Source organism: Ooceraea biroi, chromosome 9 (assembly GCF_003672135.1).
Source record: "Ooceraea biroi isolate clonal line C1 chromosome 9, Obir_v5.4, whole genome shotgun sequence".
Lineage (NCBI taxonomy): Eukaryota > Metazoa > Arthropoda > Insecta > Hymenoptera > Formicidae > Ooceraea > Ooceraea biroi.
In genome coordinates, this window is record NC_039514.1 from 12,280,698 (window position 1) to 12,300,924 (window position 20,227).

The following is a 20,227-nucleotide window of genomic DNA, read 5'->3' on the forward strand; positions in this document are numbered from 1 at the left end:
CGTCGGCGTTCATTGCACAAGCGGAAGTCACTAAACTTTAAAAGCGCCAAATCTGGGTTTCTCATGTCAGCTGAATGCCACACGATAATGCGTTAATCAGGAGAAGAGCTGATTCTTCCCTTAGTCGGGAACGGACGATGCGTGTTACATCCAGATTCTGCGACACGCGCATTTCGGAGATCATAAATTTCCGGAGAGTTTATTCCGCGTAATCTCGGGTAGGAGGGAATTTCGCGCAGCAGACAACGTGTTTGTTATATCACTAATAAAAATAGGGAACGCGACGACGTTCCAACGCCCCGAGCTCAGTAGCAACGTTTATTACAGGTGACATCAGATCTACCTTTTTTACGGCAGCTTTGAAGCTATAATTTGTGTCCTAAAATCGTGTTTTTGGTGTCATTAATGGATTCTTGCCAGAATGCCAACCGACGCGAATGTATATGAGAAGTTATCTGTCGGGTTAGGTATATAAAGGAGATATGTCACTCAATCCACTCGCATCTTAAATCAAGAGGTTGTATGTGCTCCGTCAATTCCTCTCCATGAAATCTACAAAAGTAAGGTTCTATGAACGGAAAAATTCGTGCGGCCGGTTTCCTCTAGCGATTACGATGCACATTCCTCTCTTTTCGGACGCTAGAGGACATTAAAAATAACTGTCTAAAGGCACATTCGCGTGCTAAACCACCCACGTCTCGTCTCACATTACGATCTCGCGTATCTCTTTTAACGCAGCGAAAAATTCGCTCTCGCTCTGATACTCGTGCGAGGTTGCAAAGCTTCTTTTTTTCCTTCGGATTTTGCAGGAACACATCGTATGGACGGAAATAGCCGCTCGCCTCGGTAACCGAAACAACTGGCAACGGAGCAAATCGCATTTATTACACGAAAAATAGACCGAATTTCTTCGTCGTCTAAAATTAAGCCCGATGGATCTTGCCTAGCTTATAGATCGAGAATGTTTTTCTTATCGTCGCAAAAAATGTCGATCTTTCATGCTTTCTGGCGCACCGCCACGCGTTTTCCTTATCGTTAGAAGCGGCGACATTAATTATTCAAATTCTTTTCGGGAGCTAATGTTGTCTAGAACACGTATTTATCGTGTTTCAAATTGACGTCAGAAAAAATCTACGATTATTCTGACCGTGACGTTAAAAGATTCCGGGGACACCAAATCAAATCAATTATCGAGACAAACTTTGGTACATCGATGTCGTATTCTGGGAGAAGATTAATACCGCCCATAGATTAGATAGTGATTAACACGATGAACACACGGGAATTTCCACATTGACGAACGATCGTTCACGAAACACGTCGCGCGTGTGTATCGCACTTGATCTAATATATTTACCACGCGCACAGAAACTGCATAGTAAACATACTATACGCATCTGAATCTCCAACTTCGACTTTAAACCCCGACTTCGCCAACAATTCCCTGTGCACGCTCGCATGTCGACTTTTGCATTACAGAGAAAGAGAGAGGGAGAAAGAGTATGCACGACGCACGATTCTATCCTGAAGGAACGAGAATTACACACACACACGCACGCACGCATAACAATTCGGAGGCCGTAAAGCTTAAAAAATATCCCGATCGGGGCGCGGCGGATAACGAGGTCGGACCTCGGGGGCACCTTCCGCGCCCGGGGAGAGACATCGATGGTTATTATGGACAACACCATGGGGACCCATAATACGGCCGTTGCGTTGCTGTAGGTCCGCAAACTCTCTCCCGCCACCCTCCACTTTGACTCTCCTCTTTTCTTCGCGCGCCCCCTTAACGGCTGTAAAAAATGATTCTCGCGGCGTAGGACATGTAAATTTATGAAGGCCCGGGGCCCACGGTCGCTCGCCTTCGCGCGCCACGTCCCTGCTGCCGCATTGTTATGCTAACAATTAATTAATGTCGCTTTAATTGCGCCGGCGGCACGTCACGCTTCCTCCCTGTCTCCCTCCTCCCGCCCACTCGCGCGTTCCGCGTTCCCCCCGCGGCTCCCTCGCCTCGCCAACGATCTTCTCTCGTCTTGACGCTTTCGAGGAACGGAAATTATGCTGATTAAGACGATCCATTGTTTCTGCGAGCTATTGTTGTGTCTTCGGGTGTTTAAAGGAACCACTCTAAAGGCTAGGGAGACCTGGGAGACTCGCCGCATTTTTCGTCCCGTGTACGTACGAGAGAAACGATTAGAAACGGGGCCCGCTTCGCCCGCGCATTGTCCGGCGATGCGCATTGTGAGCCTTCGTGTCGCTCTTACATAACACGAGGCACTATTGTCGGTTTGATTAATTATTGTTTCGTAATTAAGCATTTTAGGGTACACACACACACACATGCAGCGAGATGGGTTTTAATTAAAGTCTGTATTCTGACCTTTCCTCGGAATTCCATCTCCTGAGTATAATAAATAGATAGATGATGTGGCAACCTACTCACGGCAACGTTACGTGCCAAAAATTAAGATTGGGTTTGGCTTTGTTAAGATCGTTCAACTTTCCGAAGCTTTATAATATTTCTGTTCCTGGCAGAAAAGTGCAGCGGAATAATTATACAAAACACTCGAATGACTCAAAAATATTGCATATTATTTAGAAGCCTAGAATCACTTCTGTCCTAAGAAGTTAGTCTAGAAAATAATTCTTCTAGTTTTCCGGAACAGAACGGTCACTTCCGATCTACTACTACACACTCTGCGTTAACACGTTCCTTCGCGCTTGCATGTGTATCCGTGCTCGCGCGTGCTGATCATATCTTTTTTGTTGCAGGACGTCAGGTGGCCCGAAGGAGCGTAGATGAGTTCTACGGTCTGCGTCCTCGGTAAGTCGCACGAATATGTTAAAGAGTCGTTATAAAATATAAAATATGTCATGCGCGAACGCAGGGGGTCCTTGCCGCGTTCGCGTCCCCTCTTTACACCGTCCTCCCCCATTCTCGCAAAACTGGCCGCGATCATGCTAACTATACGCGAGTGCCGCAACTCCAGATACCGGATGCGTCACCGAAATGTTTAACAACTCTCCGCCCCCGCGAACATTAACCGCGCCATCGGATTTCGCGCAGCGGTTTTATCGGTGCTGCATCCTTCTCGTGGAAGCGAACCGGGTCTATGTTTGGCCGCGTGTGTCATCGGGCGGCACAGATTTCGCCCCCTCGATGAGAGAGATATACGAGAATCTTTGATTTGGAAACCATAACCTGGGAGATTTGATTTATCATTATCGCACGTCGTAAGCTTGAGGAGAACGGTTTGAGAAGACTTGCGCTGCTTTTTTGAGCTGACCGTCTTGACTGATCATCTTTATCCCCGTGGCGTGATTTGTCCTCGCTGGCGAAAATATATGTACACACACCCTCAGAAAAGATTTCTGATAACAAGACGAAAAATATTCTTGACTAATTTAATCGTATTACAAGTATAAAAAATATGAAAATAAAACAATTTTTAATTTAAATCAGTAATTTCTATTCTTCTCTCTCGAATTAAATAAAATTGTCTTACTGTCTTGAAACAAGAGTAACATATACAAATTTATGCTTATATATTCTTGTATGTAGAATAATTTGATATTAGCGCCACTTTATAGTAGGCTTTGTCGATGTCGACGCATCATTTTCTCACAGTCGCTCGTCGACTCGGCGCTTCTGCGTCCTTTATTCGGATAAAACGGCCAATATTTATGTGTTGCAATCGAAAATCGGGAAAGTGTTTCTGTTATTTACAATGAATAAGTGCAATACTCTACAAGAAATATTAAAAGATATGGAAATGTAAGTAAGCATATACAATATACTTACTTGAGAAATAAGATTCGAGATAAGACATTTCCATATCTTTTAATATTTCTTGTAGAGTATTGCACTTATTAATTGTAAATAACAGAAACACTTCCCCGATTTTCGATTGCAACACATAAATATTGGACGTTTTGTGCAGATTCTACAAATTCTCTTAGAAGAATAGAATAAGATGTCTTTTAAATCTCACAATATTCTTAAATCAAGAATATTTTGAACTTGCTACAAATTTGTATCTAAATCCTTCTGAGAAAATGAATGAGGTAGCACCAAGATTATTTTAATCTAGATTTTCGAATTTTTTATTCAAGATTAAAATATGCTTCTTTTCAATAATAAATATGATTGTCGCTATAGCGATCTTATTTTATGATAGATTAAAGAGTAATAGCATTAAGTCCAGAAATCTTTTCTGTGGGTGCAGAGAGGCGAACGGTATGAACGTGTTTCATTTAAACACGTTGTCAAACACGCAATAAAAATATTATACGAAGCTTCGGCTCTCCACAGGCATCTGCAGGATTAGGTAAGAATACCTTCGCATTCCTGATTTACGTCTCTTACATAATGCGGTTTTTTTAATAAATATCGACGCGAGGCCGATACGTTACACGTGATCAGTATTTCGTGAAGTACTTCATATTGAATCCTGGAGATTTGATATTTTATGAAGCAACTTAGCATTTGACACATTAGAAAGACATAAAACTATCGCTAAGCTATATTTACTATACCATTAAACTCTGCAAACGTACCCGCAGCAAGCGTACGATCGCTCTTAATCTTACACGACGCGCAGATGAGCAGATCGTATCTTCGTCTTCCAAGTGCCGCGCATAAATCGTGGATGCTCCAGTTTAAACTACCGTTTTTAAAAATTATGCGAATATTATAGAAGTCCGTGAACTATCGATAATCCTCGCTCGATGAATTTAAATTGACGAATTTACAGCCTTGGCCCTCATAAAATCGACAGTGAGATCATAAAATCTCCGGCCGCAAGTCCGTATTAATTTGCGAATTTTTACCGTATTGCGCGAAAAGTGTCGGACTGAAAAATAATTAGCAGCCAGGGCGATTCGATTCGATTCGCTAGTTTCGCGCAGCGATTGTCGCGACAACGTCACCGCGCTTGAAATCATCCCGAGAACGAACAACAAATTAATTAACGCCCGGTGCGCGGATCGGTAAGGCGCTCGCGATTGACGCGCGCGCGTTGCGCAACTCGCGTCTGCAGATGTGATTAATGAATTGCATACTGATTAATGAATGCAAATGGTCTCTGAGCTCGTGCGCGCGCGCGAACGCGTAGGTCGGAGGCGGGGGTCTTTTTTCGTGCGACAAGCACGGATCGATCAGTCGTTACAGACACGAGAGGGTCAGGCCGCTTTAGCTCCATCGGACCTTTTCGGTCATTCGGCTCGCCGCACCGTGGTTCCCGCTTCGTTCCGCTCGCCAGGAACGAGACCGGCCGGAGAAGCGCGCGAGGCAGAACAGGCCAAGACGAAGGCGAAAAAGGAGAGAGAGAAAGAGAGAGAATAGGCCGTGGGGCCGTGCTGGACTGCCTGCTCTTCCCCATAAATACGGATTTAGTCGCGCGGTTTACGACCGAAAACGTGTCGAGCCTCGCGAGCGGAGCCGCGCCTAAATTATTAAAGTCGTAAACGATCGAAATCGTCGTTAAGCGCCGCGCGAAGAAACCCATCGTGGGGCCCGTCCTCCTGCCGCTCCTCTCCCGCCTCTGCCCTCAACCAGGATCGTTTTTCTCGAGGTTTCATTGTTAGGCCGCGCGTTAGGCGGGCCCGATAGCCCGGACACAGAGAGTGCAGGGGGAGATCATTCTCTCCTCCTCCTCCTCCTCCTCCTCTTCCTCTTCATCTCAACACGAGATCTGCCGTAGGTCGCAGACGGTAAACGGGCTGACCGTCGCGATTTCTGCGATGGACTTCTGCATCCGTGTAAATTAGACTCGAAGACGCATTAAGGAGACACTTACGACGGATAATCACGTGGGTGACTATGTATGCCGGTCGCAGCTGGAAGATTGATTTTGATCTAGTCTTATTTCAACGCCCGTGGGAGAGCTGACATTCTTCTCGTCCGCTTTGCACGAGCACCTTGATGTGCATCGCGACGCGATGCGATGACAATTTGACACTAGTGTGGAGAATTAACAGAAAAGCTCACGGAAATTAATATGGAAGAAATAAGATACGATTCTCATTCCGGAAAAAAGGTGTTTTAATGACGCAATTAACATACTTATGCAACAGATTATTGCTCATAAAAATGATTAAAAACGAGAATACGTCTTCTCAGCACACACTGATTGAGAAGATAAATTAGAATCACGATGGATTTATCGCGCAACGCGATGGAAAATAAGACAATGCGATAATGACGATCGAGCGATGATGAAACGCGGCAAATTCTCGCGACTTAAAGTCCGCGTTAATGTCACATGATTCGAACAAATAAATGCGAATGTATAGCATTAGCATATCCGCAATTATCCGGGTTTGCTCAACGTGTTGATCGACCATAATCATTACGATAATTACTCCGGGCGGCGTCATATTTATTTCTGTAGACGCGTCCATGTGCAAAAAGCCCGAAACAACGCGTCACGTCCTCGACGAAGAGCCGGAGAGCCGCTACTCGGCGGCGTTGCCACGCGCGGCAAGAAACGCGATTAAAATTTGTAATTAAAATCAGCCGTAGTGTATTACCTGCAGACAATGTAGCCGGCGAATCGCGGCGCGGTTGGCTCACGGCGGCGGTGCAAAAGATTTAATTGCCACATCGTAATTGCCCGTTATTATCCGATGATTGACGCGCGACGTGTTTTATTGCCGTTGCACCGGGATATGCATTCAGATCGAAAGGCGGTTACGTAACGTGGCCACACCGCGCGCGCGTTCGCTCTCGCACGACAGAAACGAACGCGAGAATGTTTTAAAATAAGGACCGGTCTCTCCGTTTAGCCGTGGCTGATATAAAATATGAACCACCAGGCGCGATCGCTATAAATGCCGTTTCTCCGAGATTTCCTTATAAATAGAACGCGCGAATAATTTAGTTGCCCACCTTCATGCAACCGTATTTTTTTCTCTCGCTTTCCCTTTCTTTTTTTCTTTCTCTCTCTTTCTCGCCGTGCGCTAAACGAGGTACACCCCGTAATGGCGGTTGAGAGTCCTCCTCCTTTGTCGGGCCTCGTTACTTTGTAATTTACTGCTTCCCTTTGAACGTCGCATTAAAGATTTCCTCGCGGCGCGGCAGCGGCGGGAAAGAGAATGCGGGATCGCGTGTAACGATGATACATGCAAGCGTATCGCGTCGCCGTATCAAAGTGCGAGCGAAAAAAACGGGGGAGGGCGAGGGTGGGCGGCCGCGAAAAAAGATACATCGGGAAAGAAGATCAGGATCATGAAGAAGCGACCACCCGGTTTTTCGACGGCGATCTTTAATCCGCGCGTATTCTTCCAGTTGAAGCGCGTGTAATGAGTCCGAGTCGCGAGAGATACGCTTCATATCTGCGTATTCTCTTTCACCTTCTTCGCCGGAGCGTTTTGCGAGGGACTGACGGAAGTTGCCTTCCAGTTGTCTCTCCGGAGCAAGAGAAATTCCTCGCTGGCCGTGCAAATTTTGATAATAAATAAAGAACGGCTAACGCTTCTTCACGATTAATAGATTGACTTTCAGGATTCCGCGTATATTCGTCAGATGAATCGCCTCGCTTTGTCGCGGCGCGGTCCCTTCGGAAAGAAGTGCCTCGCAGCACACCTGCCAGGACATCCGGCACGTTTGAGATTGGCACTGTACCTATTCCGGGAAGAGTTCGCGCTCTCCGGGGAGGTGGAGCCGCGAGATGCGGCCGCGTCGGGCTACCGCGTCACGTATCGGAGATGGGTGGTGTACGCACTAGGTGGCTGACTACAAAGAAGCGAAATCAATTTGCAATTTAAATCCGTCGGCGTACGTGCCCGCGAGTCATCCGATTGCCGCGCCGGCATGATTTCGCTGAACCTGGATAGGGTTCGATAACGGGCGCGCGAGCGGAGCGCAGCGGAGAGGAGAGGAGAAGAGAGGAAAGAGAGGAGTAGAAGACTGCGCTCGAGATCGAGAGTCGTTCGACTGCATTTCAAAGCTGCGCGGCTCACGGCGAATCCACGGTCGAGGTTCCCGACCCGAGAACATTTCATAGACGACGCGGAGCGTCCCCCCGCGCCCGCGCACCGAAAGGTGAGAATACCTCTCGATCGATATCGCCGATTTTACCGATCAGCATATTCCCGCGCGCGTCGATGCGCAATCGCGAGAGGAGTCGCGCCGGTTCTCGCTCCTCGCGATGCACCACTCGCTCAATTCGAATTCTCTTTCTTTCCCTTTCCCTTCTTTCGCGTTGCTTTTATTAGCTGCACGGAGATGTACACGGATGATTCTCGCGGCGACGCGCACTTCGAGATTCCTCTACGCATCTCCAAGTAAATGCCGGTATTTTTCTGTCTGAAAATTCGTGAAACATGGGTTGATTGATTTTTATATACTTCGAGTTACAATTCGCATCCGAAATTAAAAGGGATATTTGATCCAAGAAAAAGAGAAACGGTTCCGCGTGAAAACTGCGTAGAGCTTCTTTCGCGCGCCGTTAATCTTCTAAAAACGGACACGTTGATCCTCGAATTAAGCGAGAAATAGGTCTAAAGAAAGTTCGGCTTAAGATCGTTCAGGGACAGTCCTTAGCTCCGTTCTCGCCTCGTTTCCTTGGCGGCCGCTTCTTTTTTGCCAGGATCAAGATAACTCGCCTAATCCGAGTTTTTCTCATACTAATTGAGCGGTACATGCCGTTGATGAAAGCACATCGAATGCGATAAACATCGGGTATCGCGCCACGGGAGCACGCTCCTCCTGAGTGAAGGATCCGCGTTCGCCAACGAAATCTCAAGCAAAACCTCTCTCGATCACATGATCTTCAGTGGATCATCGTGAGAAGACGTTCGAGATCAGTCTCGTTTCCGGTTTTATTTTCTTTCGTCCTTTCGTCGCGCAGCATCGAAGTTTTCTCGTCCTTCTTAAGAATCCTCGGGTCTTAAGAAACCAAATCAGTACGAGTTACCGCTCTCGTTCACAATTTGCGCAACGAGACGTTAATTGCATTGCACAGGAACGAGCACGAAGCGCGCGCGCGTGCAACTCGCGAAGATTGTGCGACATTTTTCGCTTCCACCGCCCGAAGACGCGAGGAGCTTTCGTGTCGACCGATACGATTCAAACAAAGGAAGGGGCGGTCACCACCCCCCGCCCTCTCTCCTATCCCCTCGCCGCCCGGCTCGCCTTTTCTCGAATAATGCCATCCCTTATGCATCTATCCGTAACCCTCCCCCGTTGTCGCCCCCGATGTCTCGCTCTCCCTTCCTCTTTGTGCACCCTCGTATCCTTCATCTTTTTCTTGAGCCGTTCTTCAGAGCTCCTCTCCCTGCCCACCTTTTGCAGCCTCTCCCCGCGCGTCTCCCTCCTTCGCTACTCACCCCTATGTCGATATTTCCCTATCGATTGATCCGCAAGGAGAGGCACCTCTCCCGTCGCCCCGCACGGTTCTCCTTTATCTCTCTTTTTCCTTCCATTCGATCCTTTCTTTATACGACGAGCCAACCCGGTTGTCCCCTTCCTCTGCCCCGCTACCCGAGTCCAGGACTCGGCGCTGTTTCTCTGTTTTCCATCCGAAGCCTCCGGCTTCTTCTTCCCGCTTGCTCGTCTCCATTCAACGTAAGTTATATTGGGACACCGTCCTCAGCCACGTACCTGCGGGATTAGACGGGTCTACGAACTAATGTTTTCTATTCTCTCTTCCTTTTTCAACGAACAACACGCAGTGTGAATGATGCGGTATGAATTTATGCAATTACTCTGGTATATCTCCAAAATGATTAAGTGCAAGTAACATACTTTCATGATATGTATCTTTCATCGCATTTCAAACGAATGAAAAAATAAAAACAGGATTGCATGTGCGTCGAAAAGAACCAAAACAGAAACTGGAGAAAGCGCCTTAGGATTAGGTAAAATGTAAAATGTTTCTTTTGCGAACGTTTGGATGAACGTGACGATTCCAGAATGGCACAAACAACAATAACGTGATTAGACGCTATTAACCATCAGATTTACGCTGGTTGCCGCCTGGAAGACAATTGGAAAATCGGTTGGCAGGTGGCAACTGTTCGATTCACCCCGACTCTGTAGTCCCCACGAGGGACAGGAATATCGAGTTCGAAAGGGCCCTTCCGAAAAGGTTCGATCGCTTCGATCAGGCCCCCCGGGATCGGGGGTCTTGCTTCTTTACACAATGTTTCTCACGTCGCACACAGACAAAGGGACGCGAGGACCACGTGAAAATCCGCTCGGATGTCGATGCGTGCCGGCGAGATGTGCGTGCGTCACAATAAGGCCCATATACTCACACGCGCGCATTCGCGCGTGAGTGCGTGCGAGGAGGCTGGCAGCTACGCCGTGAAATCAGTTACGAAATCACGGGGTCCCATTGCCGTGGCGGACCCCTCTTGCCTCCCCACAGCCTCCGCGGGGTCGATCATTAATTTGTAACGAACCGGCGCCGTCTGTTATTATCCTACGGTTACGCGATCACGTGATTACACGCGTACGCATCGACGCGTCGGTTTTTTTCTCGCCTGGTTCTGCGCGATGCCAGGAGCGCTAGGTTTTTGGGGCTGTTGATGCTGAAAGATTTGCGCGATATCGAATTCCGGAAAGGGAAACGAGCATCACGAAGATGGTGCATTATTCTCCCGCATGCAAGAATAAGTTAAAATTAGCAAACGACGTTTTATTTTAGTATAATTTTGAAATTTCTAATTATTGAAATATATTTCTTTTAACTAATCTTTATAAACATTTTGTAATATTTAATATCAATTTTTCTTATATTTCGCATCGTGCATATAACATTTTCAAAGAAATAATTATGATCTCATTATTGAGGTGATAATCTTTTTATTACCATACTCGTGATCATGAAGCAGTATTATCAAATCGATGAACACGCGTCGATTGTCTCATAATTTTCGCAGCTTGAAGCGAAACACGACCGGTTCCAAATGAACGAGCCGAATCCGCGATCAATCGGTTTAATTGCGATTTTATTTGGCCATAAATTTGCCCGGTTGATCAATTACCGCATTCCTCCGGAGAATCAATTAGCCTCGAGAGGAGCCGCTTGAATAGTCCGATACGAAGAAGAGGAGCCAGGATGAGAAGAGAGTCTCCTCCCTGTTCTCCATCCGCGGCGCGCAAGGAGAAATGATCAATGGAGAACGAGACCGGGGACGATTAGCGAATTCGATCGACGTTGCGTTGTGTGCCCCAGGTCGAGCCCGGGGTGGGACTATCGATCGGCTCTTCCCGGAAGGTAAGGGTCGTCGTGTAATCCGTCGTCGTCCGCCCCGAAATGGAGTTATTTCGACTTGGGTTTCGATCGTCTCCACTCGACACGGCATCGTCGCGTCCTGCCCGCAATCGAAAAGTTAACCGTCGGAAACGCGTCCTAACGAATACCCTCGACCTCTCCCCTTCACTTCTTCGTCCCGCGCCACCCCTCGTCATGCTTCCCGTCCACCCTGCTGTCTCGGAAAACGTCCTCTTTTCGTTCGCTACTACAAAATTACGGTCTGTCGCGTCTGTCTCCTCGCTCGCGTGTCCACGTTCCGGAGGGTTGAATCGGGAATCTGAGGTTCTCCGTGGAAGAATTCGTGAAGCGATGCCAGCGCGCGTCCACTGTTAATAAAAATCTGGAACGTTATTGTGCGATCCGTATGAATCGCAGCGGACAATTTGATATGGCACATAATTTCGGACGAGATCATTGATGGAATATAAATTGGAACTCTCGCAAATAAGTATCGAAGATCAGCTTAACTCTGATGAATCTAGTTTAATTCGAAGAATTTTGCAGTAAGAATCACGTAAAGATTCTCAAGCGTCGTTACAAAGCCAAGAGTGGAAGATTGCAGCATGCATCGACATACGCATCGGTGTAATTAAGTGCTGACCCCTCGATAATCCCATTATCGCTGCCATCGTAGCCGTGCTACGGGAAATCCGATTAGCCGCGATCGACGCGACGTTAGATTTAAGCCCGCAACACGTGGAGGACGCGCGCGAGTCTGAGTGAATTTACGAGATTTGTGTCACTCGTGTGATCGATGATGAATACTTCTGCAGCCTCCACTTGGACCTTGCGACCTTGCGTATCTTTTTAAAATCCTTCTCGTTGAAGCTAAGGACGATAAGCGAGATGAGAGAACTGGGCGCAAGAATAATGAAAGGATAAATTGTTTGGAAACGAACAAACGAGAGTCCTGGATATTCCTCCAAAATGCTCTAATATTTTTTGAAACCCTTTATGTAAATCTCCTTACTGGTCAATCTTATTTTCTAAAGGGTTTTCCTCTCGACGAGGAAGATCTCTCACGATCATTTTTTACGGATTCGATCGACGTAACCCGTTTAGATAATTTGTTAATCGTGAGGGCTCTATAGTGGCATACATCATCATGCGTAATTCCACCTATAGCGACGTCGCGCTCGAGCAACACGACGTGTATTAATAGAGTTTGGAAATCCTCGTGACACACACGCGTCGGCGGCCGTAAATCCCGACTCGCGCGGCATCGATGTTATTATAATTAAAGCCTTCGATATCAATCAATACGGAGGTCGGCCGTATTCGCGACAAGCGTGCGTCGGCGGTGCGGGCATAAATTGCGGCGCGTCGAAACAACGGGGACGCCGCACGGCTCTTTCTCTCTTCGAACGTGTACGGACATATAGATATATATGTATGCCGAAAGTTTTATATTTATAGCGTACCATTAGCGGGGCGAGCGCGAAAGAGAAAGAGGCGACCGTGCCGTTTCTCTCGTGGTAAACAATGTGGTACGTGGCGGTAAATTCGTTTCGCGCGACACAAAACTGCAGGAACGTTCTGGGAAACCGAGCCGGCCGGTCGGTAATTAACAGTTGGCGCGACGCGACGTTTAATTGCAATAATTACGATAATTACCGCGGTCGAGCACCGACTCGTCACTCGTCGCGTCACGACACGTTAACGGCAATTTGTTGCTAGCGTTTCGCTTCGTGTCATCGAGAGCGGCTCGCGTGATCGTCTCGATCGATACCCAGCCGAGACAAGATCGTCGATCTCGCCCGCCGCAAGTTGCTGCCTCGCGCGACGTGTCGGGGATTTCGATCGACGCGCAGCACCTCGGAGGCACGTTTGCAAATCGCTCGTGTCCCCTTTAATTAGCGCGGGTTAACCGGGTTAATGACCAGAAATAAAAATGACTTCCTGCTTCTCGCGCGCTCTACGCTTTCCGCGCTCCGAGTTTGTTCCAGGCGATAAAGTCGGGTTTTAATCATCGCGGAGCCGATGAAACGTGTCTGTCCTCGCAAATTAAGAGTATCTGGAATCTCGATGTATTTTTGTCCCCGGTCGACAATTTATACGGACTGTTTCTTGCGCTAATATTCTCCAGACTGCGATACGAGAATTTAGCGCGCGGAGTATTTCGACGAACGAGCGCACTCGCGCGTAACTTTCTTCCCGAGGACATTAATGATTTATGTCATCTGACTGTCGGCTGCTGTCGTTTCCGGAGCGGTTCCATGCAAAATTCGCACGAAGAACGATCTTCCAGAAAGCGACATGAATGACGAACTAACGCTGCAATCTGATTCTCGAAGAGTTGCGGTTATCGCGCGAGTAACGCGATGTCGAGGAACGAGACGCGAAGGGCTCGAGGGCAAGAACGAGGAAAGAGGAAAAGGACCGACATAAAATTCGCCCCATCGAATTTTTCGTTCGCACGGTTTCATTTCAATTAACGTTCCCTCGTCCCAAGAGGGTTGCCATCGCCGTCTCTCTGTGTGTATGCATGTATATGTACGTATGTATAGCCTATCTCGATGTCTCGCCGATAATTGCGCCGCGGTAACACGGCCGAGTTAGCGGCTCCTAAAGGGATGGATTTCCGAACCGGTTTCGCGCATTATACGCGATTCTCACCCCGAGGCACTCGTAAAACCTTAAGCAAGAATTCGCGCCGTGGGTGGGGTGTCTCGGAGACTGTACGATCGATTCTCCGTACGACTCTCGAATTCGCGCCCGCGCTTGATTCAATTTAGAGATCTCGTTGTGCCTCGTTGGATTTTCTATTGCTTCTGTTCTTTCGCGCTGGTGTGAATGCGACTCCGTGTAAAAATACGTTGCAATTAAATAGGATAAGTTGGTAGACGAAGCCAGAATAAATGTCACGTAACATGCCATATTATACTAACACTAGATAAAAATATTATTAAATTAAAATTATAGTTAAGTATTAACATAGAAAATTATAAATATTTCATAAAAGTTATACGCATATAGAGGGAGAGAAAGAGAAACAAAAGGAAGGAGCGAATTCTTCCGGCGAATCAGCTTGATGTAAAAAAGTATCCTCGTCAAATAAATCAGGTTTAACGTTGCCAGCCTAGCGATTGTGATTGTTCCGACGAGCAATGTCGTAACGGAACGTAATCAGAAAGTTGACGCAAGGAGACTTCAATGCAACGGGGATGGGAGTTCCGATCGCGGAGTCGCGCCCCAATCAAAGCCGCGAGTCTCTCGGCGGAAGTTGCGATTTCGATTATTTGCACTGCACATCTGGCAACAAGTTGCAATCTATTCCTGCGCGGTGCATCAACGTAGTAACCGCGCGGCGAACCGGCACGTCGGGACATCAACTGCGTGCGTGTGCGCGTCTCGCGCCACACACGCACGCACGCACACGCCGGCGCCGGGATATTCGGAATGATTCCTAATGTGTGAATCGCGTTAAGCAACTGGCACGAATTTAGATACGTTCATCAGCGGGCTGTCTCCCTTCCGTAATGTGATTTATTCCGCGCCGTTTTCATCCGCTGACCCGGATTCCGTAACACCGGATATGACACACGTCACACTCTCCGCGAGTCGACAACCTTCCAACGTGCTCGCTCGTTTGTTTTTTTTTTCACCTTTCAACTAACATGCGCCTGAAACTGTCGCTCGATATGAAATCTGAATGCGATTCGGCATTCCGGCGCGACTGCTACCCGATAGACTGTGCGCACTCCGCGCGGAATGTGATTACCTATGCGTTCATTAATCGGCGGGATAGCTAAAAGCAGTCGAGCATCCGTCATTCATAATCTCGAATGAATATTCCCTGCACGATCGTTCTTAATAATCTTTCCTTCATGCGGATATATTTCACAGTTCGTTTTGAACATTAATCGTCTTAGAAAATTCGATACTCGATATTTCCAAGGAAATTTAATAAAATATATCGAATGAATATCGCGATTTTGCAAAATGCAATCAAAGAATTAATATGCAGAATTTATCTAACTTTTTTAACATGCTTGAGAGACGTGAAGGAAAAAATTGATAAAATAGTATAATATTCATATAGTAAAAATTGATATAAGTATATTCTATTCTTCGATTATTCACATAGCATTAATTCCAATCAAAATGAGTCACCTCATTTCTTTTAATTTCCATTTCTAAATTTTGTTGGTTACAAGCTTCTTTATGTAAATTTAATAAATTTTCTAACGTATGCCTAATGCACGAGTAAACGTTTGACCTACTTTTAATCCGACGCCAGGTTAACGACGCGCACATTTAACGATCAGACAACAATCGCTCTTAATTTATCGTTCTATCGGAGTTAAAAACATGATTCAAGCGTTACGCTAACTCCTCCATTGAAAGTTGGCTCGGCGAATTAAATTCGCGATATTAGATTCATTAAAATCGACGCTAGGAAATAATTAAGTGACCTACCCTCCTAGGCCACATTACTTGCCCCCAGCGTGCACGGTGTCTTGCCCTTTACCATTGCCGCCCATTCCACCCCTTGGCCTCTTCCCTGTTTATATCTCCTTTCTTTTTTACTGCAGTGCACGGAGGCTAAGAAACACGACTTCGCCAGAATCGCACGCGTTGCTCGGCGGTGTAATTATGCCGCGCAGTGATTGGCGTGGTTCGTGGAACAGAGGGTGGCGGCGTGGTCTAAGCACGAGGGTGGCGGTCGCGGTTAGGGCGGCGAGCGAGCGAGAGAGAGATAGAGAGAGAAAGAGAGGTTTTTAGCTCGAATTCATTAGAAGTAAAAATCGATAGGCGACGCTCTCACTGCCTCCGCCGGCGGCGTTCCGCTCGGTAAAAAGAATGCGAGAGCCTCGACCACCCCCGAGAGCTCGCTTCTCTCTTTCTCTTTTGCACTCTCTCTCATTCTCTCCTTCCTTCTCTCACTTCTCTAGCCGCGAGTTGCGCATCTTTGTTCGCTTCCTCCACCACTGCCGCGCTATCCCGTTTCAGAAATCACCCCCAATCCGGGGCGGCTATCCTTGGCCTCTCCGCAAGACGATACTCAGTGCTTGAGAAAGAACCGCGGTTCGGGATTCAGCTGTCACTTCGTTCCTTCTTGCTTGATTTTTTTTTAGTCACAGTTTTCGGTCACAAGCGATAATCGTGTCGTTATATCAGTTTTATCGCGTTGTCTTAAATAAATTTCCAAACGAGCGAGCGTTAACGTCTTTTTCAAAGATACAAGAACCCAACAGCGTGATTCAATCATTCATGTCAGAGCTCAACAGAATTCAACCGAAAAATCCGGACACGTATTACACGGTTTTCTTTCTAAAATTTTATCCGTGCGCTTGATGCTAAATGTGATCAAGCAAGTCCTAATGCGCGATAATGCGAAATGCCATTCCGATGTAAAGAATCATAAGTGAAACTCAGCACTGAACGGATCTATCTTTAAATTCGCGACGTGAACACGAAATAATTCTTTGTTAGCGAGGTGTTCGAGTTAACAGGAACAGAAAAGGTGCATCCGAGATGGCGCGATGATTAATCCGGTTATTCGCTTCGCGGGACATTACGCTGGCGAGCGCGGCGCATGTATAAATAGCGTTAGCAAGATGAATACAATCCCGCGATGGAGGCGATGCTTGAGGGACAAGAAGAAGACATCGTTGCTTTCTTGTTACTGTCATTTCTCGTTCTATAATAGTCGGTGCGCGCGCGCGCGACGTAAATTCGAGGCTACCCATCGTTGCACATTGTGGTTTCACATGTGCTTATTGGCTTGCCAATTGGATCTTTAGCGATAACGCAGCCAACTGGGATACACTAGAGCACGTATATAAATATGCTGTGTCGGGGGCGATCGCCGTTTGTCCGCGCCGACATCCGCGCACGTGTAAATTACAAACTTACGACCGTCCCCAGCTTCAGCATTGTGCTTTTCTCACCGCGCATAAACTCGCTCGATATCGATTACGCGAACATATTTACAGCGCGGGAGACAGGAATTAGTTGTACGCGTGGTGGGTGGTTTCTGGCACTAGCACGGTAGTAAAGAGCTTCGACTCGCTCGAACGAGGACGAGAAAGCAAAAAGAAACTGCATTTTACACGCATTCGTCCTACTGCATTTTACACGCATTCGTCCTACTGCATCCTTTATTTTCGTGGAACATTTGTATACGGTAACAGAAAGTTGTCTCTAACGCACTAGTCAAAGCTGTGCCGGTAGTGATAACACCAAAGATGCAATGAAAGGATATATATATATATATATATATATATATATATATATATATATATATACAGGGTGTCCCGGGTTTTAACCGACAAACTGCGGGAGCATATTCTACTAGTGGAAATAAGAAAAAATTCTTATATCGAGTTTGCTTAGAAATGCTTTATTACAAAGTTATGAACCAATATTGAAAAGAAATATCAGATAAGTAACAACGGAACATGGTGTAGAATTTGGAAGGTCGAAGATGTTTATGTTACGTGTATTCATATGTATTCATGTTCACTATGTTGAAACGATTCAGTATGATTGTTACTTTCACAACAGTAGCTGTTAGATTTCAATCGTCGTGTCAACTAGCAATTACTATCAGAATGCCAAAAGTGTTTTCAAATGAGGAATACACCGATATTCATTTCGTGTACGGATTCTGTGACGGAAATGCACGAGCTACCGTACGAGAGTATCGACGTAGATTTCCTAACAGGAGAGTACCAGATAGATTTAAAGCAACGAATTACTAATTCAGTTACTGAGATGCAACAAAATTTTCAGGAATGTCGTACCGTAACAAATTCTGTACTACGTCGATGTCTAGCTTGTATCGATGCGCAAGGACAACATTTTGAAATGCGTCACTAAATCATTGCGTAGATAATTTTTCTTTTTGTGAAAAAATCCGTTGTTACTTATCTGATATTTCTTTTCAATATTGGTTTATAACTTTGTAATAAAGCATTTCTAAGCAAACTCGATATAAGAATTTTTTCTTATTTCCACTAGTAGAATATGCTCCCGCAGTTTGTCGGTTAAAACCCGGGACACCCTGTATATATAAGTTAAGATGCTGCGTGTATCATTTCACATGATAAAAAATATGTTTTAATCTTTCATTAAAATAACACAGTCAGTCTTTGAAAAATATAATTAATATATTTCAATTAATCTCTTTATATTTGCAATAATCTGTAATTAGAAAGTGTTATTAAATAAGATAAAATAAGAATTTTGTTGAATGTCATAAAACCATCACTCGATCAGCAGCTTTATCGATCCTGTAAAAGCGATCGACTTTTGGACCAGCTTGCCATTGTTTTTCTGGGTCACCCTGTGAGTGCGATGTGAGAGGTCGGGGCGGGTGACTATGGGGGAAGAAAGGAAGGAAAGGACGATGAGGAGACGATTGCACGGGGGTGGTCGGGCTGGTCCAAATTAACGGTTACCACTTCGGCTCGGTCATTAGGGAAAAACTTTCTTTCCACTGGCGCCGACCAATCCCGCAAACGCGCAAGGATCTCGGGGACCTGAAAGAATTTTCAATCGGATCGCAATCCTCGAGACGCTTTCGTCCTCGTTTTCGCGTAACGAGGACGCCACTGCCATCCCTCTATTTCGTTTCCCTCCGGCAACCCCTCCGACCGAGTCGTCTCGTTCGTTTCCCCTGAATACGCGATTCCAATTCGGGTCAAATGAAACGCGAACGACCCGAAAGTGTACGTCGAAGATGCGGAAAACGGAAGCGCAACCTCCGCGTCGAGAGCGCTAATTAGATAGACGCCAACGTAAGCGCATCTTGCAAGGATGCATGTATTGCAACAATGTGTGTATGAGACTTCATTCCGATTTGTTAGTTTTGTAGGCAGTGAGATTTTGTTCTATTTTATCTGTTCTATTTAATACTGGAAGAAATGAATAATCAACACACGTGCATGTTAGAATGCTAAAATTTATAATGATGTTATATATACACGTATATAGGTACATAGGTGTATGTTAAGTGTGAGTTATTGAACAATATAGTTATTCGATATAGTTATTTATTCGATATTTTTTTCATTCGACATTTATTATTTCGCGACATTTACGTACATCTATTTTGACTCAACCGAACGGTCGCGAATTCATAATCAAATTGAACGAGTCAACCATTTCTTTAACAGATTGTAAAACAGATTATTTTACCTAACTGACATATTACCAATTATTTACACACAGGAAGATTATATTAGCGTCTTTTTTAGATTTCTAGATTTTGGCAATATTAGACGCTAAGGAATATGTCACAGGACATGTCGCAAGAAAATGCTGGCGAAATTTGATGTTACGAAATAGAAATTTGTCGATAATAGTGTGTTTTATTATACTTATTATTATTTCGAAAAGTCAATAACCGACTCGCGACTCTCAAAATTGCGACAAGTACATTGTGAATGTTTCGCAAAAAAAAAACTAGAGCAACGCGTCTGCCCTCCTGAACTCCGATATTAGATCCGTTAATAATCTACGTATCACGGAGTGCATTGACCAGCTCAATTATCATGCCGCGTACGTACTTTTTTTTATTTTTGACGCGACGCGAGATTCGCGGCTAGACAGAAACACGAAGTTTTGTACGAACTCGCGTAACGAATGCCTCGACGTGATAGGCGAGCATCAATTACAAGCGTAATTACAGTACATATATGTGCCGTCCATTGCGAAGGGAGAATTACCCTATCCGCTGCGTATTTACCGCTGCCACATTTTGTTCTTTACTGCCGCGCGTGGGAGAAACTTTTTCTCAAGGCGCGCAAATGTCCTTCGCGTCCTTCGTTCGCACCGTCTTTGCCCGGCTCTTAATTACGATCCGGCGACGGCGAGAGAAGCGGCCGAGGGGGTGACGGCTATTAACGTCCGGCGATCGAAGGTAAGAGTGCGCGGGCAAAAGCTGCTGGAGGGTAGTGTGTCTCTCGGCGGCCATGTGAGAGAAACAGAGAGAGGGAGGGAGAGAGAGAACGGCC

The 20,227-nt window shown here is 46.0% G+C and overlaps 1 long non-coding RNA gene across 1 annotated transcript in view; it reads left to right on the plus strand.

Annotated features, from left to right (window-relative positions):
• Positions 1-20,227, plus strand: part of LOC113562611 — a 64,612-nt gene that overhangs the window by 4,705 nt on the left and 39,680 nt on the right. Inside the window, exon 2 of the long non-coding RNA XR_003407010.1 lies at positions 2,773-2,824. This is a non-coding gene — a long non-coding RNA (uncharacterized LOC113562611). The remainder of the gene's footprint in view (positions 1-2,772; positions 2,825-20,227) is intronic.